This window comes from Phalacrocorax carbo, chromosome 14, assembly GCF_963921805.1.
Source record: "Phalacrocorax carbo chromosome 14, bPhaCar2.1, whole genome shotgun sequence".
Classification (NCBI taxonomy): Eukaryota; Metazoa; Chordata; class Aves; order Suliformes; family Phalacrocoracidae; genus Phalacrocorax; species Phalacrocorax carbo.
This window is the reverse complement of record NC_087526.1, coordinates 12,983,969-13,011,419: the sequence shown is the minus strand read 5'-3', so window position 1 is coordinate 13,011,419 and position 27,451 is coordinate 12,983,969. Positions and strand designations below refer to the sequence as shown.

The 27,451-nt window shown below is 40.6% G+C and overlaps 1 long non-coding RNA gene across 1 annotated transcript in view; it reads left to right on the top strand.

Moving 5' to 3' along the window:
- Positions 1-27,451, top strand: part of LOC135315674 (uncharacterized) — a 300,200-nt gene that overhangs the window by 139,945 nt on the left and 132,804 nt on the right. Inside the window, exon 3 of the long non-coding RNA XR_010375148.1 lies at positions 13,517-13,664. This is a non-coding gene — a long non-coding RNA (uncharacterized LOC135315674). The remainder of the gene's footprint in view (positions 1-13,516; positions 13,665-27,451) is intronic.

Here is a 27,451-nt window from a genome sequence, read left to right as displayed (position 1 = left end):
TTTCTGTTTAGATGCAAGAGTTTTTTGAGATTAGCTTAATCCTTTGATTGTGAGAGAACTGTTAAGAATGTCCTCCCCAGATTTCCTCTCCCCTCTCTTAAGTAAGCTCATGTATTTCCTCCCTTACAGGTTTCTGAGTTATCTTTCTTAATGCAGGCTCCACTCTAACTGTAAATGAATTTGAGTCTATTCTTTTTCTATCAAACAACTTTGCTTCTCTCAGTGTTATACCCATCCTCTCTGCTGTTCTGTGTTTTTACATTCTCCTTAAACATGACTTCTTATATTTGGTCATGCCAAAGGGTAAGTTTAATTTGTCTTATGCTCCTTTGTGTGCCAATTAGCGATCAAATTCTTGAAGCAGAATTGTCCTAATGATATATTTCAACTACGTGTTCAAATAAAGTCACATGCTCTTGAATAAGCAACACTGACTCTGAATTACAGGCTTTTTTCCTTTTTTCCTCTCCTTTTTTCTTTTTTTTTTTTCTTTTTCCCTCAGCCAGGAACCACTTTATCATTTTACATGGTGCAGAGAGTTGTGGTGTAAACACACAGAAATAGTTGGCTAGTCCTCCTCTTTGAGGGCTGTTTTCCTGTGCTCCATTTTGATCCTTTATAGTCTCAGTGCAAACGTGTCAGATGGAAGTCCTTAACACTGAAAAATCACTGTTCTGATTGGACCTGAACCATATAGATCAGCCGTCAGTATTCAGTGAGGTTGAGGTGCTGCAGTTCAATAAGTAGTGAAGGTACGAATGACCCTGGTATGGGATGCCTATCCATCACAGGGTGATTGATACTAGATCCAGAGGTGTCTTGTAGAGTAAAAGACCCCCAAGTAAAAGGTTTGAATTCTTTACTGGAAAGCTTGAAATGTAAGAGTCATCTTTGCTGTTTGCAAACACTATTTCAAATTATGGTATTGACATAATACAGAGCAACAGGCCAGGAAGGAGCAACCTCTGTTCAAGCCTTCTTAGACAGCAGCTTTGAGCCATGTATTTAATGAGCTTTATTTTAAAATTACCAATCATGTTTTAGATATTGTTTGAGGTTACTCTCCTTGGCTCATCTGGTCTTTGACTAAAGAACCTGAGAATTTGGTAAAATATGCAAAACATGAGAGTACAAAGGCAGCATGTTTTCTTGGTATGAAGGAAGCAGAAACTGATGGAATTGGTTATGAAGAGAGTTACTGAAGTCCAGTAAGAACATGAGAGGTCAATAGCCTTATAAGGAGTGCATGTCTCCTTCTGTAAATTCTCACCTTGGCTCTCTACAAAGTATACAAAAGAAGAATGCATTTCTTTAGATTTCATAACTTCCTTGATTGCAGACTTTAAAGTAAATAGATTCGCTGGGGGGCAAAATTTGTGTATCTCTGCTATCTTTCTAGTGTGATTTGAGTCAAAATGCATTGTTTTGCTTCACCTTGCAAATAATGACTTTTTTTTTTTGTTCCACATTTACATCTAATTTTCTCTCTAAATACGATGGGGTAAATTAGTCATTGATGGACATACGCCTCTTCCTGGTCTTCGAATTTTGTTCTTGGAATTAACTGGCTGATGTAATGCTTTTGCCAAATCTTCCATTTCCTGCATTACCAAAGCTGTGGGCAGCCCAAATGTTTTACTGTGAACATCAAACAGAGAGGTATGTTGCCCAGAGAGATGTCATGGGAGGTTAATAGGTGTGGTAGTTAAGATGCATTTCAACGGTTGGGGTTGGAGGGCTGATTTCAAGGTCTTGTCTTGTTTTGTTGGCCTTAATATCATGGCCTTGGGTACCCTCCTTGGAGATAATAACTAGTAATTATAAACCTTCAAACATTGTGGGCATGAGATTTTTTGATACTTTTTTTTTTTCCTTTTTCCTTCTCTTTCCTTTCCTTTATAATTTACTTACCCAGAAAAGCTTCGCTCAAACCTCATTTACCATCTGGAAACCTGTGTGGTCCAGCTTTTCACTGTATTATTGCATCCAAGAATGCAGAAGGTAAAAGTAAATTCCTTGAAAATGGTGTATGCAACACACGGGCAGCGTTACAGTCCTCCTGTACCCAGACAAAATTAGTTACAACAATTTTTTTTTTTTTGGCTATGTGGCACCACCTCTGTGGGCCTTCCTCAAAGAAATTGATGTTCTTTCTCTTGCCAGTTCAGAGAACTACTAAATTATAAAATGACCGAATAGTTTTGTAAGAAGTATGAGCCTCAGGGTTTCTAGGACTCTAATCTGAACTTCAAGACTTCATGTGACCTGTCCTTTTCTGTCTCTTGGGGGCAACAAAACCTGCTGGAAACCATCGTTTTTGTGCGGTCTGAGGAAAAACGAGTTGAATGCTCTGCTCCTGTTCTGATACCTCCTTTGATCAGGCCTTTCATGTTGCACACGGTGGGGGGAGGAAGGGAGTTGCAATGAAACCGGCCATGTTTCTCTGTATGTGTGCCCACACTGATGAATGGCTGGATTTGCCTGGGTGTGTAGTTCATGCAGTTACCTGGGAGTTTGCTCAGATGTACCTTCTAGATTCTTCCACTTTTCTTGGTTAAATCCAGGATAGATTCGGCTTATGTTTTTCCCCTTTGTCCATCACAGCCTTGTACATCTATGGAAGCTGAAGGAGTTAAAAAGCATAACCTGATATTTATTTATTTAATATGACCCAGAATGAGGGCGTCCTCTTGCAGTTTATGAAAGTATAGTAATTATCAATCTTGACTCATATTGAGTGTGAACAGGAAATTCACCTCTCCGCAAAGTGTGAAGAGCACTTTAGGAACCAGTACTCTTGTAGAATGTAAAGGAAAAACTCAGCTTTTTATCACGCTGGTAGGATGAAGGCTGAGCTGTGTCCGTCCTTCCACTCCCTCCTCCCCTCAGTTTCTCACTCTTCACAGAGTTTATTGCTTAAAATCCCCCGCCTACACAAACTCTTCCGTGAGTATGCTCTGCATTGAGAATAATGCTGTGGTGACACAGAGCTATGGAGCGGCTTCTGCACATCTATTGGATAAAGATCCATCACCAGCTGACTGATATGTGACCCACAGGTACCACATATGTTACCTAATGACCAGTCACTTAATTATAGACTAGGTGACATGTTTATAAGGGTGAACTTTAGAGTGCTATTAGGGAACGGACAGATGAACTATACCGGTGCCCTCCGGGTAGATTTCACCCAGACTCTTCTGCCTCTGTGGACCCATTACACAGTAATTAGGGTGATTTTTAAGTAGGATGCAAGGAGTTAAATGACTAACCTTATTATTGCTTCATTTGTCACTGTAGTAAGTGCCGCTTTGGGGGAGGTGGCTTGGAAGAAAGTGAGAGAGAGAAAGAAAGAAAAAAGAACATGAGGTGTAAAGTCTCTTCTTCCAAAAGTCCACATATGGAAAGGGAGAAGATGAAGGAAAGTAGGGATTTTTCCAAAGCTAAGACTGGAGAAATCTTTGAACAATCTGATTCTTTGCTTCAGCAGCTGTAATGTCCATGAAATGATGCCAGTGTCTTGTTGGTTTCCCATGACAATAGTGTTTTTGAACGACTAACTTCTTTTACAGTCCTAAGAATAAGGTCTGCATCATGTGGACATATCAGTTCGCTAATTTAATTCACTGAGGTCTTCTCAGAAGATATTTTGGACATTATTTTTGTTTTATTATTATTTTTTCCTATAGCAAGAGGTAGATGCATACATAGCTGAGAGATGTGACTCTCCGTCTTCTCTGGGCTAGAACATAATCACATCTCAGAAGCAAGTTGCTTGGCCCTCTGTCCCCGCCATGTGAGTGGTGGTGGCAGTGTTGTCTGATGTCCATCCTCACTGATGTTGGGACAGCTGCTGTAGTTTCCCTGCCTGAGTGTGGCAGAACCCTAGCCTTGCCCTTCTAGTGCTAACCCTGAACCTTTGGTTTAGCGACAGGGTGAGGATGTGCTGATTTACTGGCTTTTCTCAGGCATGCTCAAGACAAGGGGTCAAACATCTACAATTGCTGCCAGTGACTTGCTTCTGGGTGACTGTGGAAGTATTTACCATCTCTGCAGTCTTTCTCTTGGGTGTTTTAAGTTTTGAAAAAATATTTTAGTTTTTCTAATCAGTTGCATGACGATTTTGTTGCAGAGGGGAAATGAATGGTTGTCTTCATTAATCTGGATTTAACCTCCAATTGCGCTTGAAATCTTTTAAGATGAAGCAGCCGTGAAGCATGGAGTCATGCAAATCAGTTGTTGCGTTATAACGTCATCTGTGTATCTGCAGTGTTTATGCATGAGTGACTGCTTGTGTACAGATTTTTACCAGTGCCCTCAGTTTTGTTTCGTTCACTCAGCTGAGTCTTTCTCTTTTCAAGTAGTAATAGTTGGAGTCAAAAATGGCAGGGCGGATTTACGTTGTTCTTTAGGAGATAATAATGGCTGTAGGGTATCTCTAATTGAAAGGAAGGAGATAGGCTTGAACTTTTCAACCTGTGCTTTGCACCAGCTGGCTGGGAGCCAGTTATGATCCAAAAGCAACGTAGGTGGTTTAACCAGTGATGTGTATGAGCTAATGTGTCCTGCTAAGATAAATGTAAGTGATGTAAATGAGCTGGATGTAAAGATGATTTTGGGGGGTTTTACATGGTCCAGCTGCATTCGTCAAGGGGAACGTAATTATGACCCTACTGTATCTGTGCTACAATGTCTCATTTTCTTGAAAAGCTGAGGCCTTTGAGGTGTTAAATGTTCCATTACATTGGCCACAAATTCTTAATTTAATGCAGTGGGGCTCTTGCCTCTTCAGGATCTCCTCAGGTCCTTTCAGTATTAGCCGTAGGGCAGAGAGGAAGTGATCATTGATACCAAAACCCCTGGAAAGTTGGTGATTTTTTTTTTCTCCATTGCAGCAGGTATTACTGTTAGCACTTAAAGGCTTTAGGAACATTTGAAGATTCTTTGCCCTTCCTTGCTTCTAACCTCTGTTTATGAAAATGGTAATGGGAAGAAGTTAAATGTTAAAAAAATATTTTAGGACTTCTTCCCTCCCTCAAAAAAAAAAATAAATTGCAGGAATGCCTAGCTGAGACCTGGAAGATGTAAAACACAGGGAGATCTAAATCAGGTTTTTGTTCACCTGGAGATAAGGTGGATGTACGGATTCCACACATACCCTCAACCCCCACCTTTTAACATGCAGTTATTAGGTACAGTGTATTTTTCTTTAAATTGTGGCTTTTCAATCCTTCTAAAGGGGCAGGGATGTATTTAGGAGCTCTAGCTGTTCAAAATACTTGAAGAGTACTTACATTCTGTTTTCCTCAGGGTATTTTAGGGCGGGATTTGGATACCTAGCTGTTCTTGTCAGAGGATGCCTGTCTTCCTGGCCTCTAGCTCTTACACCAAAGCACCATGACTTTTCTATAGGCTCTGTTTTATCTGTGCATCCCACAAACCACCTTTGTCAAGTGTAAGTTGTGGATCCTTCAAATGGTAGGCAGTGTTTACTACAAAAAAAAGTCACCATGAAGAAGCCAGGCTGCATATGCCTGGGCTGCCACAGGAACTGAGCAGCGTGACATTTCAGTTCATTTAAATAAATATAATTGAAACAGTTTAAGGGGGAATGAAATGTTTCTCTCCTTCTGGTGGGTTTGTGTTACTGTTTTATTTTTAGTATCGTTTTATCAGCGTGCTGATGGCAAAGCAGAGCTTTCACAATGTTACTGTGTTCAGCAGTCTAAAGGACTCAGGTCTGAAATAGTGAACCTCAACAGCTCAGCTTTATGGAGAGGATTTTTTGGAGCTGTCCTTGGCTTTTGTGCCAATTTTTTTAACTAGTCTCCCCTGAGCCTTCTTTTTTTTAAATAAAAATAGAAACGCAAGTTTTTAAATCTTATTTCTATTTTTGTTTGCTTAAAATATTGTAATGGAAATATTGTCATGAACTTTTTTGCTCTGTAGAAGACTGGGCATGGAACATGGACCTAATTCTGAGCTGGAATACCTGCACTTTAAACTTACTGCAAACTTTTCATGGTGTCCTAACTAGACCCTTTGGCAGCTTTGCTAGTATGGCTTCTCTGGGTTCACCCTCTGCCTTTTATACCAGGAAATCTTTACAGATAAAAATCCTTTTATACCTGAGATGAAAGGGAGTACAGTCTGAATGCCATTGCTGTCTGACTTAAACAACAAACCACCCCACACAAACAAACAAAAAACCCCTCTTATGGTAGCATAACTCAACTAAATTACTTAATCAGTGGGGACATACTGTTATTAGGTCTTTGAGTAACTTTGTCTCTCCTGGAATGTATAGCTGGACTTGGTCTCCTCTTCTTTCTGTTACTGCTCTCTCGTCCATAATGACTATCTTGTCTGAGACTCCAGTTTCCAGGTAGCTTTAGGTGCTATTCATTTCAAAATACCGGTATTTCTAGCTATCGGGTGAGGATCCACCAGCACAGTATGGCTTTGGGGCAGCAAGGTATGCATGGGGCAGGGCACCAGGAGGTATATGATGCGTGGTGGAATTCTGGTCATGAGCCTCCACTTTGTGGATCCGTTATACTCAAGACAACAATGCTTACCAGCATACTTTGGTGCCGTCACTTCCACTGACCCGTTCTTTATGGAGACTCCTTTCTTTGGAAGAAGGGGGAGAAGGCTGTGGTGTGGGGGCCTGGGTGCGGTTGGACCACCTCTGTCCAGAGGGGCTGTTTAGCAGGTTGCCCTGGCGTGCGAGGGATGTCCACCCACCTGTCCTGTAGTGAGTCCTTGGATGCCTCTGTAGCAATGGAGTAAGGTGTCCGCTGAGGCAGGGTTAGCCTGGGGGTGCTTGAAGGCAAGTAGTAGAAAACCCAAAACCAAATAAACAAAAAACCCAACCCCCAAAGTAATTTGATTTCCCTGAATTCCTGCCAGCGAAGGGGGATCTGGGGTTTCCAGGCTCCAGAGGCTTTCTTTAAGGATGGTTATAGCAGAATTACATGGAGTGGTCCATTTTCCATTGGCAGGTGTGGATCAAACAGCTAACGTGAGATTTCTGATAAATAGCCTGTAACATGACATGATTGATTTCAACTGTCATCTCTGATCAGATGACTCTTGGGAGTAAGAGAGGTTTCAGTCTTAGATGTATGAAAGCCCCTTGTTTAAGGGCTATAGTGTAACATATTTTTTTAAAGTACCCAAGTAACTTCGGGAGCAGATTACAGTAGTTTTCTCACAGAAAATACTGAAAATGCAATAATTAAGAAATTTGTAGGAAAACTTCACTTTCTGGTTACAAATGTAAAAACTGTTTTCAGTCACAGAACAATACCAGGAAATAAAAATTTAAGTATTGGTCTGATATTGCAAAATCATTGTATTCTCTGTCCTCACTTCCAAAATAACATTTAGTTCTCCAACAAATATTAAGTGGAAATTTTTCCAAAAGTCTTACAAGCTTTTGAGGGAAAAAATGTCATTAAGCTCCCCCCCCCCCCCAAGCCAATTATGGCATTTTTGGAAAAGCATCCATCTTCAAATAAGAAACATGTTAAACTTAATGTCACAATTGATTTAACATGAACAAATAATTTTAAGGAAAAATAATTTTGCCTGAAAAATATTTGACCATTGAAACAAGCCATAACCTCTCTTACACTTGAAACTTGTTTTGATACACTTAACAAAACCACAGGGAATTTCAAATTTCTTCCATCAGATTGGACTCTTTACAGACATCCAAAATAAAATTTTAGATTTTTTTTTTTAATGGCAGAAGGTTTTAATTTTATGTTTAGAATGTTTGAAATGATTTTAATTTTGCCCACAGCCCTAATATTACGGGTTGTGTGGGGGCCCCAAGTCCAGGCGAAGTCACGTGGGGTAACTGATACTTCCAGAAATTGTCTTGCTGTACGTACAGGGCAGCTAGTGTCTGTTAATAGACTTGGCATAATAATTAATAGCAACCTTCCAGGCTGAGTCCAATGCTAAGTGCTGTGTATCCTTCAACTGCTTGAAGCACTTCCACCTCCCAAGACGTGGATTGGATGTTAAGAATTGTATAGCCTACTTTATTACTAATATCTACAAATTAATTAAGGTATATTTTATTTTGCCGTTGAAAAGGTCAGTCAGAAAGTAACAGAAGCAGGAGGGAGTGCGTGTCGCAGCCTCGCAGCTGGCAGGGCAGCTCTCCGGAGGTGTGGAGAAACCTGAACCAGGCAGCGCCATCAGGAAATTCCACGGCTGAATTGGAAGCTGGTACCCAGGAACTTTGGGGTTGGGAAATTAATTTCAGATGACTCTGAAATTTGCCTCCTAGATAAATAGTCTGCGTATTCTGAAATGAGCATGTAATTTAAAACAGTGTGGGGCATTCAGAGAATTAGAAGCCAAAAAACAGTTGGGGTGGGGGTGGAGAAAAAAAAGTAATTTGAAACTGTGATTTAATGAAGAAAATCAAGGACCAAAGTGTTGACAGGAAAATTCAGGCAGTTATCAAGTCTAGGGGTGTCAATGAAATAATTAAAAGCACACAGTATGAAATGGTTTTGGCTGCTGTGATAGACATGGGGTTGCCCTACATAGTCTGTGGTACATTTATATAACAACATCAACATTAGGGTTTGGACTGAGCCAGGACTCACAGGAACTCTGTACTGGCCCTTCTTTTATTATTTTAGCTAGAGCACTTCATTAGTGAGGCCGCTCTTTATTGATGACCTGGGAAGGAAAGCAGTGATTAACTTTCTGCTGCTGCTGCCTCCTAATCAGAGGGGAGATGCTTTGAAGAAAGGAGATGAGGGTGGGTAAGAAGTTGTAATGAATAGGAAAGGGATGTAGCACGTTGCTCATGGGGAGGTCTGTTACTGTCATTGCTCTGCGTTACTTCAATGGAGAAGGCACCTTTTCCATTTGTTTTTCCTGAGACCTTTTCTTCCACTAGGCTGCATTGGCAGCACTGCGTATCCCCAACTCTACGTGAAGGTGACAGCTACCGTTTTCCTTGTTGTTTTTTTTATGTACTTCTTGATTATTGAACATATCAAATCTTGCCTCCTCATAAGCTTGTGAACCCCCTGAAACTGGATCTGAGATGGAAGGCTAGTGGCCCTCAGTTCCATCTGCCACCTGCTAGTATCCTTGCGGGGAGGGAGCCGGGACCAACGTGAGTGCCAGTGCAGGTTGGTGGCAGCCAGGAATGAGGGGAACAGGACAATTTGGCACTGTTGGCTGGGTTTGGGAGATGCAGAGAAGGTCCCAGTAAGGCCCAGCTTCATGTTTCTCGCACCTGCCATACAAAAAATGTTATCTCATGTGCTAAGATGTATTGCTTCCTTGACAGTTGCTAACTCTCAGCAAACATAATTTCTACTCTAACTATGAATTCTAAGAAAGAAAACAAATTTGTATTCAAATTTAAAGGCCTTAAGAAAGAAAAACGTTTGGAAGCATCTGGAAAACTCTTGCTTTTGAGAAAAAGTAGCATGCATAGGTTTAACCTTTGCTGTAAATCATCTAACCCCTCTGGGGTTTGAACTTTTATCAATTTCTGAAAATGAGCTTCCAGTCTGTTCTGTATTGATCATCTACCCCATGTCAATAATAGCTGTTGTGAAGGTGAGCCCTGCTTGAAGTTCACGTTAATGGTATTCATGGAGGAAGGAGTTGGGGAATGTGTGTGTATGTACAGTTAGAGTTTTATTTCAAATTGTCAAAATCTTTAAAGAATAGTAGGTTGAACGTCAGTTATGGTGCTACTGCTCATAGGCCTTTGATCTTCTAGATACGTTACTTAAAAGCAATTTCAGTTTTTATTGTAAATCAAAATATCTAACGGAATTATGTCTTATATTTGTAATTCGTATGTGCATCCTAGAAAGAAAATTATAAAGTCGGTGTGAGACTGGTTTAAATCCCTTAAAGTAAAATTTAAACTCACTGCAGCTTTTAAGGCCCTGCCACAGGGCCTTAAACACAGTCTAAATTATTGTTTTTAAGGAAAAGTGGTTTTTCTACCTAAACAAGAGAAAATATCCACCTTTGTGAACCCTTTGGAATTCTCATTGCTGAAAATTAAATACTTTGATTATAAAAAGAATTCACCCATTTTTCTTATTTCCCAAACAATTGTTTTTCAACCAAAACAAGAAAAGCTTAGAAAGACAGCATCCACAGAATTTCTTTCCTTAATTTCCTCACAACTTTTAAAGGAATATAATCTTTAACTAGCATTTATAGCAACTCCCATTGTGAATGTAGCATTTGTTCTTCTGAGCTGCTTCCATTGCCACTTCAAATATTGACTAATAAACCAGGCACGAAGCTGTTCTGCTCCTCTATTTTGGTCCCTCAGTAAATATGAACTTTACAGAAGGGTTCCCACAAATGTTTGTGGTAGAATTCGTCATAGGTGAATCACACCCCCTTTGATCCGGGGGCCGCAATCCTGGATTGAGGCTCTCGTGGGCATAGGACAAATGAGATTAAAACATGATATGGGAGGTGTGGTGTTTGACATGCCTCTGCCATATTGTGCATATACAGCGAGACAGTCTGCGGTTTGTGTGCGTGTGCGTCGTTCTTCTGAACTGAAAGAGAATTTTGCAGTTACTTCCCCTCCCCCCTTTCCTGAAAAAACAAACAAAAACCCAAGCGTTTTTTATTTTCCCACTTATTTTATACCCGCGTTTCTCTTGAAGAGGAGGTACCTTTTAAAAATTATTATTATTTTAATGGAGAGACAGGAGTGCCAGTCTCCTTTCTGTGCCTGAGAAACCCCATTAAAGTGGTGGTTAGGCCAGTGGGGACAAAAGCTTGTTAACATGTACGAGGGTACTGGTTTGATATTAACTTGTGGTAAGGAGGAGATGGGCGAGTGAGTCAGGGTTTGTCCTTAAACGTTGGGAGTTTGAGTCCTTCTATGGGAGTGCTAAGCTGATGGCAGAAAACAGTGTGTGCTTGCAGCAGTGAAATTATATGGCTACAAATACAAGTACATTTGACATATATATAATTTCTTTTTATGTATTGTATAGAATGCATTACACATTTGCATGTGTACACCTTATCTAAAAATTGGAATACATTTTTGTGTGTGTATATATGTTTGTGTATATTTATTCATTGAGCTGCATATTACTAACAAAACTAACGTTATCATGAAGTGGGGTTGAGCCCAAGTTAGATTTCAGATAATCTGTGAAAGGAGTTAATTAATTGTGAATCGTTTTTCCTGGAAGTCCAAGGTGGAGAGCCCTGTGGTAACAAACGTCACCCCAGCAAATCAATGTTTCATTAGCATGTCTATGGGAGATGTCTGTTCTGTTTTGCACATAAAATGAAACAAGAGCTTTCATCTTCCCCTCTGACTCGCTCTGCCTTTGAGAAGGAATAAGTGGCTTTGTTCATTTAACTCCAAACTTTCACTGCTGTACATCCCCCTGTGCTTTTTTTCTTTTACTGTAAAGCTCTCAATCAGTTTAAAAGGAGGGTACCTCCATTAAGGACAACTATCAGGTAAATGTTTATTTTCATAATGCATTTATTAAGGTGTAAAATAGAGAGAAACGTTGCTGCAAGGACGGGAATGTATTTTCCATATTTCTGCCCGTGAACTTGTGCATCAAACCTTTTGCAGAAAAGTCAGACTATTTGCAACACCGTTTTTCAGTGTCAAGCAGACTTATTTGCATCTTTTAGTCTCAAGCCTGAATTCTGGCAGTGCTATTTCTTACACTTTCCAAGTTTAGTCGATAATTTTAGGGAGGGGAGCTGGTGGCGGCAGTGTTTGTACAGGGCAGGTAATGCATCTAATGAAAATATACTTGAAATATGTCCGACACGTTCCGAACACGAAGATATTGCAAAAAGGGGTTTGGGTCTGTTGCTGCTTGGCACCGGCTTCTTTTGAAGCTTTTCCAGATGCAATTTATAACACACTTGTCTGTCCCCAGTTGCTAGAATTTTAACAGTCTAACTCTAACACCACCTAGATTTTGGACATGATGAAACCATAACTATCGATAGCATTATTTATAATTACTAAACAGTTCAACGGTGCTTAGGTTTAAAGTCTTAAGACCACACCATATTAGCCTTAACTACAGAAGTATTCTGTTTGGGCTCCTTTTTGCTTGATTATATAGGTGCAAATCAAGGTATGTCACCAGGCATGTGCCTACTTTAAAAGTACTGTTGTGACATTAGAATTAGGCCCAGTCCATCATCACTTAAGTAAACAGGATGTGACTCTGAGTAACTTGGTATAATTCTTAGCAGCCATGTTATAAAAGAAACATTTCTTCTGATATCTTTTTTTTCCATTATTGTTGCGTGCTTCAGCTCATTAACCGGTAATCATTCTGGGTCCATTAGCTAGATATTGATATTGTATGCGCTGTTGCCGGTTGTTATGACTTTAAATTTTGCATTACCTGTATATTTTCTTTCAATCCTAGTTCCTGGATTCATGTTATTAATGAGATTCTTAGCTGTATCTTAAATAAATTCCTAGCCCGCAGGCTCTCAAATGTAGAAATGTAACTCAAAAGCACCCTGGAAGATTAAAAACTAGAAAGCAAAGAGGAGGAGTCCTGAATCTCATGATTTTCAGGGCATAACTCTATTACTCTTTAATCCATTGGTTTAGCAATATTTTTCCTCTTAGTGAACCAACATTAAATACCTGGTTTTGTGTCTTGCATCTGCTCTGTTTGTGCAGCACGTGTTCACTGTGCTGGTAAGGAAGGCAAGAGTGCTGAGGAAAGCTAAGAAAGCAGTTTTTTTTCTTCCTTTCCTGTATTCTGCTTTTGGGAAATAACAAAAAATCTCAGTCCTAGCCAGAAATTTGCCCAACCTACAGATTTGTCATGAGAAATTTTCAGAATCGGGCCCTATGTGTTTCCCAAAAGAACTGCAGAAGAGCTTTATTCTTCTAAGTGCTTTGTTCCTTCAGTCTTTCCATACGAGTTTCATTTTAGATTCTCTCAGCTGGGCCCAGGTAAGCCTTGGAGGCAGCGCAGAGAGGTGTTCCTCATGGATGTGGAGGCACATTTGAACATGACTTGGCTTTGGTTTTTTAAAGAGTGAGGAACCTTGGACCCGTTCATGTTTAGATGTCTGTTTTGGCTTGAAATGTTTGCAGTAACAAACCCTGTCACTCTGGTGTCTTCAGAAGTGCTCTTCTCCACTTAGATCACATCTGTTACGAGATCGTGGACCAGATACTCACTAAATCTGGATGTCTACCTGGTTTAAATGAAGTTATAGGGATCTTGATTCACTTGGTGGCATTTGTCTTCTATTTACATATAACATTTTCATAGACTGGTTTCTCGATTGCCTCTTTTCACTAGTTTTACATCAGCATAACCACAGTTTTGAGTAGTTGCTCCCGATTTTGTGTGAAGGAGTTGGATTCATTGGACTTCTTAAGGAGAGGTTGTGGTTGAGCTTGTTTGTGATCCAGGAACAATTCTTCCAGTGGATATTTCAGGCTAGGGAATTATAAGTTTCTTCCCATCCCCAACAGGCACCAGACCCCTGATGATGAGATGGAGAATTGAAAATCTTTGACAAGGCTGCTAATCAAAATCTCAGTGCCTGGTTCTACTCCGCCTAACTAAAAAAAGGACACGTGCTTATTCACTGAAACGGTGCCTCAGCTTGATCATAACAATGTAAGTTCGGAAACAAGTACTATAATTAACCATGACTGTATTATTGGATGTGTGCATGTGTAATTAACAAAGCAGATATTTTTGTGTATGTGGCTCTACTTATTTGTTCATGAAAACTCCCCACCATTTTCTTCAGCGTATTAAGGTTAATTAAAATTAATTCTGTTTGTATTGACTGCCTTTTCACGTATGCGAAGTTTGTGCAAATCAAGTGTGTGGCCAGGGCCTTCTTCCCTATAAAATCCATAATGTTTGCTTTCAGAGCTGGGGGAAAGAGGAATCAAAATTGCAGGCTGTTTGAAATTTAAATCAGAGCAACGCTGGTCAATAGTATCAAGGTTACAGTGCCCTGGAAGATGTTGATTGGGTGCTGCCAGGTACAGGCTGGGTGACAATGGCATTAAAGGTCAGCTGAATGGAGTTTTAGGATTTCTTTTCTTTTTGGTTAATGCTGAAGAAATGGAAACCTATCATCTTTTTTCATATAGTAGAATTGTACATGTTTGGGGTTGATGTTCAGCCTGTGCAGAGGGAGAGCACAAGACCAGTGTTTGCACTCTGCTAATGTAAGGATTCCCTAGCTGAGATAAGGGCTTTCTTCTATTAAGCCCTGAACAAATACATAGCAAGACACAAATGGTGTCCTGAAGAGTTTGCACTTTTAATGAATGGGACTGACAGGCTATGTGGGAAGGGAAGCGTACGCACAGGAACGTGGGGTGACTTGCTGAGGGTCATGTTGCAGGCTGTGAAAACTAGAGTGGGCTCTCCTGAGAGCTGGAAGCAAACCCAGTATTCCCAACACACTACCACAGCTCTCTGCATCCACTCCTCCTGGTGTCTTCCTAGCTCCTGTGTTTCGACCAGACACTTAAATGGGTTACAGACTAAATTATTGGATCGCAAATGAAGAAAACATACAGATGCTTTAAAACAGCAAAAAGTCAGATCCACAAATTTGAATTAGGTTAAGACAAAATAAAACAAGGACAGCATAGGCAAATTCCCCTTTCCTCCCCCTCTTATGTAGACAGATCTTCTCTTTCATATTTACTTAGATTTCAGCAATTCATTGGCTTTCTGAGTGACAACAAGCTAAACACAGTCCTTTTTATGTGCCTAGGAAAATTAATTCTATCCATCCCCTTTTGAGGACCCTTATGTGTGCATCTCTCCCTGCTCCCCTCAGCTTTCCTGCTTGCTGGCGGGTCTCGTGATCTCCATCCACCCCTCTCTGCACTACAGGGTTTGGGCGTGCTCGGTCGCTGATGGGACGGGAGCGACCTCCCGTGCTGGTGAGAGGCTTTCCCCTGGCCTGCAGGCAATGGTCTGCATGGGACAAGCTGCCGACCACCTTGCCAGCTGCCAGCCCCAGCCAGGAGACCGTCACACACAGCCAGCTGTAAACAAAAAAATCTAAACTGTCCATCACGTTTGCCATTTAATTCGTCAATTTTTGAACAATTTTTGATTAGCACATTGGGAGGATATGGGCTATCGCAATTCTTGCAGCTATTATTACAATCTGTCTGCAGGCTCAGGAGTATACTTCTACATGGCCTTACTCTTGATTTATGTTCCTTTGGTTTATTCCCCAGGGAGGGAAATCTCTACAGGGTGTAAATCAGATTTTTTTTTTCCTTCTTTTTTTTGCAGAGACTCTGGCTTATAATTCTTTCAAATGTAAATCTGAACATAATTCTGCGACAAGAATGGATTCTATGGCTAATCACGTGGCTTCAGGCTTTAGATCTCTGTAAAGCTTTGGGCCATTTCTGTAGAAATATACAGAACATATTCCAAAGAATGAAATAGTAATGCCCTATATCATCCAATTGCTTTTCCGTAAGCCCTTGTAAAGGTGAACATATTTTGGTTTGTTTATATAACAGTTCTCTCATCTAAAAAGTAGGAAAGCGAAATGTGGGGAGATTATTTCCCATTAACACTGGCTTTTAATCCACTTCCTTGACAAACGTGCTTGATGCTGATGGTATTTTTCCATTCCAGTCTACTCCCAGTAAGACTGAACGATATGCTTCTGTCTCTGTCTTGGCTCTGATAATGTTTTTGTACTAACATAACATAATGCCATACAATTAGAAATTACATGTTAGCTGTTAGTCATAGCCCAGTGAGTTTACATTAGACAAAAGAAATTAAATGGGAACCAGAGGAGACCTAGTAAGTGCAGCTTGGGTTTTTTTTTATATACTCAGAAATATCACATTTCTATTGATGAGCATCATTTATGCCTGTATGGGGGAAACTAGCTGTGCTACAGGCAAAAAAAAAATAAATATTCCTGGTCATTTCTTCACATTCAAATCATGCATAGTTTGTGAATGCAAAGTTAGGAGAGTTTTTCCTCTGTCTTGGAATTGATGGGTTGCTTTGAGATTTTTATTCACTCCCCGAAAGGAAATAAAATTATTCTTAGTCTTGATCTCTGTAATGCCAAATGACGCCTTGTAAATTGTTTTGTTCTAGGGAGCGAGAATTCAGACTCTTCTGAGGCACTTGACTCCTTGCGTGATTGTCCCGATAGGAGCCTCTCTTTAACAGGCTTCGCTCAGTCAGAGCAGTGGCATTGCTAGGCTGGCACCTGTGTGTCTGGCGGTGATCAACACCTTTTACTTCACGGGAGTTTGAGGGAATCTGTCTTCGGGAAAGCTTCCCCCTCTCTTATTAGAGACTGTCTTAGGCCCTCACAACAGCAGGTGGGTATGTCTGCAGTTCTTCAGGTACCTTTCCGAATCCTACCTTTAATACTTGCTTCAAAATTCTTGCTTCATCCATCTGATGCTCTGGAGTGAAAATACTGGTCATCTATAGAGCTGCTCGTGCTACCATTTTGCTTCATGTCTCAGTAACTGTTCCAGGTTACGGTTCTTCATGCTTCCTTTGCAGCATCCCTACCATTCTGGGCTTAGCCTTTCCTACGGCTCATTTAATGTGGCCTCTTTGAAACAGGAAACACTGGCTCAAGTATTTCAGACGAGGGCTGTCTTACGGCTCTCGTATGCGTCTTAGCCACGTATGTGTCAGGAGCAGTGTTACTGTTCCACTGCTCAGCTGAAGGAGACAAACTGGGCTGGTTCTGATGAGGTGTGTAAATCCCTGTTGGAGTGAAACCGAAGCCATTAAACTCATTTCAAAGCATGCCATGTGACACAACAACTCCGTGTCCCTCAATTTCAAGGGTGACCACTAACACTTCATCCTTTTTCCTTTTGCTGCTTCATTCTGCAGGTTTGTTCAAAACAGGCCTATCCTGACACGCTTCTCCTTCTGGGCGTCTGTGCAGAATGGAGAAATGCTACATCTTTGTTAAAAAGGGAGTGCTACAGCTTACTGGAGGGTATTACATCTTGCAGAACAATGTGTCAGTTTACTACCAGTGGTACTGTGCTAACGTGTAGATTGTGTTAAGTCAGGCCTCCTGTTTTACTTTTCTGGAAGTATTCAGCCATTTTCTCCAGATGAATACACAGGACTGCAAAATGTCTCTTATACCTGTTGTGAAGTACCCGTAGTGAGCCGGAGTGCAGTCTCGCTTTTAGAGGTGGCATGAGGATCTGTCTCCTTGCTATGAGAATTTTATGGCTCAGCCCCCATTCATGGTATGTTTCTCTAGCTCGCAGTTAGTTGAATTACTCTGGTTTTTTAAATGTATACATTTTTGTCTCTTTGTACCTGGATGTCTTCATAACATACTTGCGTCTCTAAAGCTTGGAAGATTAGACTTCATTGATCATTACACATGTTCATCACAGCTTAAAGTAAAATAAATTGTGCTATCGTTTTGGCTGAGGTTTTCAAAGTTACCACAAAGTCTTACTGTCTGAGCTGTTTGGAGAATCTCTGCCATTATGTTTATCTTGTGTTTCATACTTCAGTGATATCTGTGTGATACTAATTTGCGTTACTAGTAATTGCTGACAGAGCTTTCTTAAACTGAGATGGCAAGAATGAGAGAGAACTCTGGGGTTTTCCTTTTATTCTCTTGACTTTCCTTATTCTTGCCTTCATTCTTTCCTTGTGTGTTTGCAATTGTTATTGTCTGCTAGGAATTTGGATTAAACCGAGTTTGGAGTAGTTTTTCTACAAGTGTACATCATCACTTAGATCTATGATTGTGTAAGTGCATATATGGGCTTTTGTGCAGGAATTATTTTCTTTGAAGAAAGGAGCAAGGAGGACGTTCTGTTGTTAATTGGTACTTGACTACTTGCATTTCTCATTCCCACATACGTGCTGTAGTGCGTGCCTGAAATGCAGAAAATCCTCTCCAGAACAAGGAACTCATCTTGGAAAGGAGGAGTGGAGTGAACTGGGAAAAAGAAGTAAAAATGTTTTAGGAGAAACTGATCTTTTTTCAGGTACTCTGGAGGACTCCAGAAATGGGGTTAGCTACATAAACTAATGTGCTTCTCCTAGGAAAGGTTCACCTTGAGGAAGGTAGCCTGGGAAAGGGTGAACCAGGAGAACCTCCACACCTGGGTGTAGGGGAAGAAACGCTTCAGATTTGGACTTCACATATGGAAATGGAGTGGTTATTTCCATTTTCTTTCCTCATAATATCTTTCAAAAGTATATAATTTTAGATGTTGTAAACAAATATTTGTAAACAGTACATGTATTTATCCTAATTCGGCTTTAGTTCAGGATGTTTTCAAGTTGGAGTAAACAGCAAATCATTTCTCCTTCAAAGGAAAGGTAAATTTATAAAATGGGATGTTAGGACCTTTTAACAAGCACTCCAACTGACTGGATATAATTTAGAAACATCCCACGAGGCTAAGGATGCACCTCTAAAGCAATAACATGCACTGGTTTGAATGCTTATGTTTCAGGGGTCAGAAGAAGGAACTAAGTTTTCCCTGGGGCAGGTGATAACTGAATCTCTTCCATATGGGACACACCAGGACCTGTAGGTGTCGGCAGAGCTGTCGCACACTGCTGTCAGAAATCTGGGCTGAAATCCTGAAAAGGATTTTCAACCTGTCTCCTGGAGCCATTCTTCCTTCTGATACAAGGAAAGAGAGGGTGCAGTAAATAGCTGGACTAAAAGGACTCAGACATTTTCCTCAAGAGATGCCCTGAGAACTTCTAATCATGAAGACAAAATCCGTAGGACTTCAGAGCTAATGAATTGCAGCTCTGCTGCATGGGCTTCAGGTGGCTGTGTACCGATGAATTAATAGGTGATCCCTGTGACGTCTGATGAAAAGGTTTGAGCCAGTGGAAGGCTTCAGAAGCTAATATTTGAATCCAGTAAAGAGTACAGGCCGAAGAGAACAGATCCTCTTGGCCATACTTGCTCTTGTTAGGCTCTGAAGTTTATAGTCTTACATTTTTAAACACTTGCTGTGTCTCAGTCCTCTGAGCTTACAACCACAAGTAAGCAAACAGCATCAATAGGACAGTGAAGACCAATTAGCCACTAAGCAGAATCACAGAGCAGCCATTCAGGCACATCAGACTCTATGGTGGCATTACAGAGATGTAGTTTTGAAAACCACTGTCAGAATATCAAACATTGCTTGTTTTTCCAATAATTTTAATGGGGTGTTAGGTTGCTATTTTTAGGTATGTAGAACTTCTCCTTTTAAACACTAGCTTAGTTTTTTCATAATCTGAAGAAATAAATGTAAGATGACAGAGAAAAGGGGGATGAGATGTAAACTTAGTGTCATTAATAACATTAATTTGCTTGTTGTAGAACTACTTTTGGAAACCCTTTTAAAGGTTACCTTGAAAACTTCAATTTTTTTTTTTTCTGTGAATTTAAGTTAAGATGGTTTAAATTTTGTCCTGTAATCAAGGCTGTTCACAAAATAGGCGTCACCAGATATACATGTTGTGTTTTATTTCTCTGGTGTATCCCGAAAAATCTGGCAACTGATTTGTTGAAAAATGTATACTTTGATCTTGCCTCACAGTGTGCTGTGATGAGCCTGACTCTCTTCATGTGCCATCTTTATTGAAGGCTGTCCGTCAGTGGGTATAAGTAACAGCAGTAATCGTCGTTTGGTGTTGGGTGGCTGCTTTCTGGCTTTCTTTAACTCTAGTCACTTCGGTTCTCATATTCCATGAAGGCAGATGGGAAATTTGAAATACTTGTTCATCAGAGGGTTGTTTGTTTGTAATAGGTGAATTTTGAGTGGCTTACAAATATTCTTATCATTGTTGTGCTTCTCATGTTTAGCCACTAGGATATTGCAATCCTTTTCTTCTCTCTATCCCCAAGCAGGTGTGAAAGATCAGCAGTCAGTTTGTTTTGTTGGTGCATAAGTGGGAGTTCAAAAAACCAAAAAAAAAAAAAAAAAAAAAAAGGGTGGGTGGGGATCCTGCATTTACTACTTTAGCTTTTGAAAATTCTATTAGTATTATAAACACCAAAGTCATTAGATGGTGGTGGTATAGGCTCTGCTGAGTTTAACTGAATGCAAAACTGCTCATTTTAGAAAAAAGCTTTACCACAGGAGAAAAAAACCACCCCAACAACGAACTTTTTTAAGAGGCTAACGGTGTTACTAGTACAGTCTGACTTAGTCTGTTACTGGTTAAGATGCCACCTGTAACCGCTGATAGCAAGAAAAAGAGGCTTTGTCTACTCTGATCTTCTCCCCAAGATGTCTTCTGGTTGAAGCTTCCAGGCTGGTAGCTTAGGAAGAGAGGACACTTGTGCTGTCATTTTTAGGACTGTACAGATTGATTTTTATATGGAACTTTTATCAAAATGTGCAGATTTGTCTTAACTTTAATACTTTTATATGAGAGCTAAGATGGCAGGTTGCTGCAGAGGTGTTGTTTATTTACTTGTTTCACTGGCCCTATAAATGGAAGGGGCAGCTGCAGCTAAAGGCACAGAGCAGCATAGGTGCGACCTGGAGCTGCAGCAGGGCAGATGGATTAAAAACAAATGGCTTTTTCTAATGGCAGCTTCATTGATGCTCAGTGTGGCTTCCAGCTTCTGATATTCCATGGTGCATGGGTTAAGTCCCTTAATTTCTTAACTTTAAACTTCATCAGAGATTGATTCAAGGTTTGGTTTCAGCTGTGGGTGAAGGTTCAGGTTTGTTGTTTTCATCCAAAAATATGTTATGGTCTATGTTTCAGACTAAAAATTTCCTGTTATATCTGAGCTCCAATTTGACTCCTGACCTGAAGGAAATCCTCTGGGATCCACCACGTCTTCCTTGCTTTTGTTCTCCACTTGTAAAATTGTTCCTCACTTTTTGCATAGATTTCAGTTTGGTAGGGTAGGAACAGGCCGTGCCTTTTCTGAACAGCACATGCTTAGAATGCAAAAAAGGTATATGAATTCTTCTCTTGCAGAAGGATACTTACCTGAAGCGTTCCTCCTGCTTTTAATCCAGAATCTTTCTACGCACAATGTCTCCAGCACTTTGCATCTGTGAATTTTATAAATTCACAGGCATAGCGGTACTAGCCTGTACATTCAGATAAGGAATTATTCATATTTGATTTGGTATTGCAGCAAGTATGATTTTCTAGATATCTAAGAGGGAATCTAAGCCATGAAACTTACGTTGTCTCTGAATCATAACTCTGTCCATGTTTAGGTGTAATTCTGGGGTACCCGTTGAGCTGAGCTGAGGTTCTTGTAGCATTCAAAATTACACATTGCTGCACTGCTGTTTGGACACAACTTCTTCTACTAGATGAAAATGTTGTGGCAAGCTGACTAATACATACCTGCTTTTGATCTGGTTTTTTTTGCAAGTTAAAATCTTGATCTGGACTTCAGTTAAGGGCTACGTCCATCTGAGCCCAGTTATGGTGGCTTAGAAATGCGATTCATGCCACACTCTATTCAGGCTACAGAAGCTGCTGTTGCAGGCGAGGCTGACGTCTTCATGTTAATGCCACACTTAGCAGTATTGCGAGAAAAGGTCTTGCCCCAACTTTTGCAAGAGTAGGATGAAATCCAGTGATCTGGCTAAGTTCTGACTGGGGTAAATTTTCTATTCAAGTTCTCTGAAGTATAACATGAAGGGTTTTTTTTGGCTGTTATGGTTTGTTTTCTTTTTTTAATCCTTATCCCTAAGTGTTCGTGTCTTCCAAATGGTTGCCGCCTTTTATCCCAATAATCACCGCATTTCACTGTTGTTTTAAGTTCTCCCTTTGTAATATTTATTTATCAGGTTTTCAGCTACCTCTAGGATAAGGACCCTTATGAATAAGATAACTTGCATTCTTATTTATATTACATGTAAATGCATTACTTCCTTATTTTGATGGGTTGGTGAGATGCTAAAAATGTCAAGGTCGTAGATTTTGCACTGGATTTGCTCATGTGCCAACCACAATTCTAGCACCCAGATTGCCTAACGACAAGCCTTTAGTGGGTAGTGACTGCAAATAGACTCGCTTGCCTTCATACCAAATGATTGTATTCTTTCACCCAAAATGCTGTCTAGGCCCTTGTGAAGCCCCGGCGAGCTAGCTGCTGCTTTACAAGTTGTGTGTCTCTCACTAGAACATGAAACTGAATTCCTAACCTTCTAGCTGGCAAATAAAAAGCACAAACAAAACAACCCCTTCCCACACTTTTACGATGAATGAAAGTCTGCTGTGGATATGCTTTTAAGAGGAGGTATGAAAACAGGCTCCTGATCTGAGTGTTAAAAACCCTTTATGCCTGAAGTGGCAAATGCCACTCTGACAAAGGATTAGTCAAACTTTGAAGGTCGAAGTGGGGTTCGGGAGTTCTGTCTGAAGCTCCTTTTTCCATCTGAAAAAGGGACCTTCAAAGGCAAATTTCAATACTCGACACGCAGCATTTTCCCTTCTGTTCCAGCCTTGCAAACAAGGAAACAACCAGTGACAACAGAGTGAAGAAAGACAAGAGAAGTATGTAAAACAGTTGCAGTCGCTTTCCTTCAGTGCTGAGCTGCTCCTCAGGGGTGGGGGCTTTCTTCTCTTTCATTATTATTTTATTTCTTTTGCATATTTTTTTGTTTTCTGCCAGTTAAATACTCTTGTTTTCTACAGAGAGCAGCTTGAAAGTAGGCTATCTGATACGGGAGCCTCTGCAAACCTGTGTATATTAACAACTGAGAGCCAGATTTTCAGAAGTGCTCTGTATTCAGCAGGCTGAATTTTCTCCCCTACCCACCCAGCTGCCACACAAAAATAACCAAACCAGTCTGGTGTAGTTTCTCTTTGCATAAGAGGAACATGAGAAGGAACCAGTAACAGGCAGAGTGGAATTGCCAAATCATTTAGAAATCTTTTCTGGCTCGGATCTCTTTGCAGGTTGAAAATTTCTAGACACACGGCCAACGCTGCTATGCTGCTGGCCAAGAACATGTCAGATTTCACTAGCTAAGCAATGTAGGGTATGGTCAGTACTTGGTTGGGAGACCTCCAAGGAAAACTCAGGTGCTGTAGGATGTGGTAATTACTAATTCAGTAAATAGACTTCTCAGAGTCAGTGCAGCATCTGTGTCCGATCTAGGAGGATGTTGGAGCACTGCTAGCAAAAAGCACTGGGTAAAGGTTGGCAGGATACATTATGACCCCATAAAGCATTTTGGAATTATAGAAGAAATATATACTGTGTATCATAATGGCATCAAGACCTTTTAAAACTTGTTACCCACTCTCACCCCCACCCCCCAAAAATTCCTCTGTAACCTGAGGTTGCATAGGCTAAGGTATCTCCTTGCCTTTGAGAGATCCAAGTTCAAACCACACCTTTGGCATTATTCCTTGTTCAAACACATGTTCTGCCTGCCAAAGTGCATGCCACTGTAGCATGGGTCTGTTTCCTTCTCACTTGGACCAGTGATTTTTATCTTGAGACAAGAATTAGCATACAGGAATGGAAAAACCATTTTATTAGTATTTTCAGCCATAGCTGGAGCTGCAGGGTTCAACTTTATTTTTGATTAGGAGAAAATGAGATTGGTATTCAGAACTCCTTATGACTTGATTCTGGGGCCTGCCTGGGCTTCAATTTTTGGACTTCCTTGGCTTTCAGCACACAAAACCTTGACTTCTAATAAGGTAATACTTCCTGCGCTACCTTTTACTGCGCAGTGTTTCTCTATAAAATACCTGACTTTGGTCTGGCTCAGGCCTCCCCAGCTCCTACGGATAGCTGGTGAAGTAGATTAGACTTCTTGAGGATGAAAGTTCCATCTGGTGAATAGTAAATAGTAACTAGTATTCTTCTGTGCAGTATAAAGGTGGTAAAAATTATTTATCTTACCAGGGGAAAATTGTTATTGATGTGTCTGACCACCTGATTAAACATTTCTGTAACAGAGAGGATGTTAAAAAGAAGTATATGAAACATCTTTTAAACTTTGGAATAATCAACTTTACACAGGTATTATGATGTAAAATCTAATGGTTTCAACATGAGAAGGTTTTACTTGAATTAAACTCTGGGGAGGCCAAGACTTGATATTCACTGTGTTTAGCTAAATCAGTATAAAACCTTATCTTCAGGTAGACCTTTTTTTTCTTTGAACCAGCTTATACATTTGGAGAATGTACCTTCTTTTGCAGTGGGGATATAGCCAAACTGATGATGTGTCCTCCTGAAAAACACTGAGGTTAACACTTCTACATCAGTTTAATCCATTTGTGGCACTTTCTTACACTATTGGTACTGCAGCTTGGCCAAAAAGAAAAACCAAACCCTGAACCAACAAAACACAGCTTCCTAATAGATAATCTTTGCTTGTGGTGCTCTTTGAGATCACTCCCTGAACTGAGGTGATAGGCTGGAGTAGCCCCCTCTTTTGACCAGCCTTGAACAGGTTTTCAGCTGCTATGTGTCTGAAATCAGCAGAGCTTTCCTCATTGTGGATGGGCAAAATATATTAATTGGTTATAGAAGTTTAAGTCCTCACCAAAACACAGGTTTTTGTAGGGAGAAGGGGAAATAGTTATTAAAAAAGTAGATTTCCCTGCTGATTTCCAAAATCATATAGTATCTCTACAAGCTATAGAGCCCAAGTGGATATGAATGACCTTGCTTGTTGCTATCCCTATTTTGCATCAGAGATGCTCAGGAAATTATGCAAATCAGAAATGGATTACTAGGATATGCTGAAATGAATTTTTGGCCATGACCATTTACCTGTTTCAGCCTTGAACTGTGTGCATCCAAGGTTGTTTGTTTTTATTTTAAACTAAAAATGTGTAAAGAATACAATTTCTGTGGGTACAAAGGTCCATATTCAGAATAAAGAAAAGCAAGCTCTTCCTTGTTGAAATGTATTTACTGCCAAGTAGGCTGACAGAACGTCTGGGTTTCTGCTGTATAGGGCGGTATTCAGTAGATTCTTGTTCTTTCCACAATGGTAGTTGCCTCTTATAGATGCATCAGAAAGAAACACTATCTACAAAGCTCTTAAACCGTGGAATTCCTTCAGTGTTCTTCCAGACAGTTATCCTTTGGAGTTTTGACCTCTAAACTTCTTGACTTCTGCTTTTTTTGCCTCTCTTCTGGAGTAACAAACCCTCCCGTGCACACATACCTGTACAGGCCTTGCGCTGGTTTTGAGGTGTACGTCGTGGTGCTTATTCTGCGCTGCCTTGCTCTTTCGCACTTATATTCTTACCACCAGTGCTGGCTCTTAAAGAGAAAATAAATAGGAAAAGTGATGCTTGTGGAGTTGAAAATGCATATTTATGATTTCAGAGTTCCCTCTGCAAAACTTCTCACATGCCTTCAGAAGATAACAAAATGTTGTATGTCTGATTTCCAAACCAGCCTTTTCTAAAGAGCTTTTAGTCTGATACAAAACACATAAACAGAAGATGGAAGGAGGCTAAAGCATTTGGGAAGAAACCTTCCAGGCTGAACTGCTGCACTCTGATTGAAACGGCATCTTCTATCCAGAGCATGTGAAAGAGCATGGAAGAGCTAGAAGTATGTTCTCTTTGCAACCTAGCACTGCTTTTTCAGATAGGCTTGCGGAGTGAACCACAGGATAATCTCTAATTGCCTCCCTGCCTGTGTGTTTAGGCCAAGTCCCAGTCCCCTACCTTTGTGTGATGTCTAACTGAGGAAGACTGACAGAGAGAGTTGGGTCGAGGTGAGGAACAGAGATGGGGCTCAGGAAGGAAGGGGGGGTACAAGTGTTGGAGGCTTTTTGGGAATCTGATTAATTTGGGACACTGCATGTCTACATTAATTGCTTGATGGGGGAAAAGTCGACGAGAGGATGATTTTTTTTCGGGCTACTTCACTTAGTGCCTGTGTCCAACCCAAAGATGGAGTAAGCGACTATATATGAGTGACTGGTTTGATGCCAAATCTGTTTTCATGTTCATAAACCATGGCTGATTTTAAGAAAAAATTCTTTTTTCAGGATTTTCAGACTTTCTGCTTTTCCACCCAGTCTCCCCCATGCTCCCCCTCCCTCCCCTCCTCCAAAAAAACCCCAACCTCAGAAATACTGTTCTGCTGTTTGTCTTTTCATTATGCGTGGTATAGAAATGGCTGCGCAAGTTGCGTGTTATGGTTTCTGCTCTGTAATAAGATGTTTGAAATGTATATTTTCCTTCCTGTCTTGAACTTCCCCTTCTCTTTTATATAAATATGTGTAAGTTTGACTTCTGGGGACAACACATGTAGGTGTTGGAGGCTTTGTGCTTTGCACAGCTGACACAAAGAAGAAGTATTATGAATGCTAGTGGAATATTTTCAGTAAGTAGCTGAAATGAAGTTATGTTTGTAGATAAAAGCCACTTTTGTTTATACCAAGGCCTGTTCTTGCAGATCCCTAGCACTAAGATCTAAGGATTTTTGTAGTGGAACTGGTTTGCACAAAGGCATTTAGAACTCATTTATGTATTTTATATATTCTACCGGTGGAATGGGCAAAGAGCCTCAGTCCCTAAAGCCCTCCATGATATTCCAGCATGTTGTGCCTCCATGATGTGTTTCTGCAGTCTTCTCCCAGCCCACTGTATCTTCTGTGCATGAATAAAATAAACACCTAATGGTATAGGTTGCCTTCTTGGCTCAGTTCTTTAGGTGCTTTGACTGGGCTTTCAATCCCCATAGTCTCGTTATTGAAACACAGCAGGATCCTTCTGGGATGGCCTCCAAGATGATCCTTTGAAAGATGAAAAGTAGCCACTAATAAGCCATTCCATTTCTTTCTCCCGCCTCTCTGCCTCAGGCAGGAAGCTATTTGGCTTGGTATTTGCCCTCCTGTAAAAAGTTGGAGATGTACTGTCTCTTTTATTGGAAATAAATTAATAAATGAAAACATGTAATGGAAAGGACTTGACCTGTGAAAAACCTTCCTTCCTTCCCTTTTCCCTTGTCTCTGTTGGAGTATGCTCATGTAACCTCAGGCTCTAAAAATTGTTACCAAAGAAGGGGAAAAAGAAGGGTGGGGAATGTTCAGGGGGTTTTGATTTTGTCTTTGTTTGTTTGTTTGGGTACCCCCCCTCGCCTCCCCCCGCCTAACACCTGGACCTCCCCAGAGGGATTTCCCGTCAGCTGTAGCCTTTGAGGTTGACCTTAGTTGGTTGATTGGTTTTGGTTTGCTTTTAATCAGAGCCACACCATTTGGACATGTATTCCACATGTCCCAGGAGCTCTTTACCTCCACCCTTCCCTCCCCCCAATGCCTTGATGTCTATTAAAACAAGTTTCTGTGCAGCCCAGCAGGGGAGATATTTGAGGTGGGGAGGCATAAGTCATCTTGCGTGAAGGAACGGGAATACCAGGCATTCCTATCTGGGCTTCCATGTGAGCTCCGAGCTGGCCCTAAGCGAAGCCC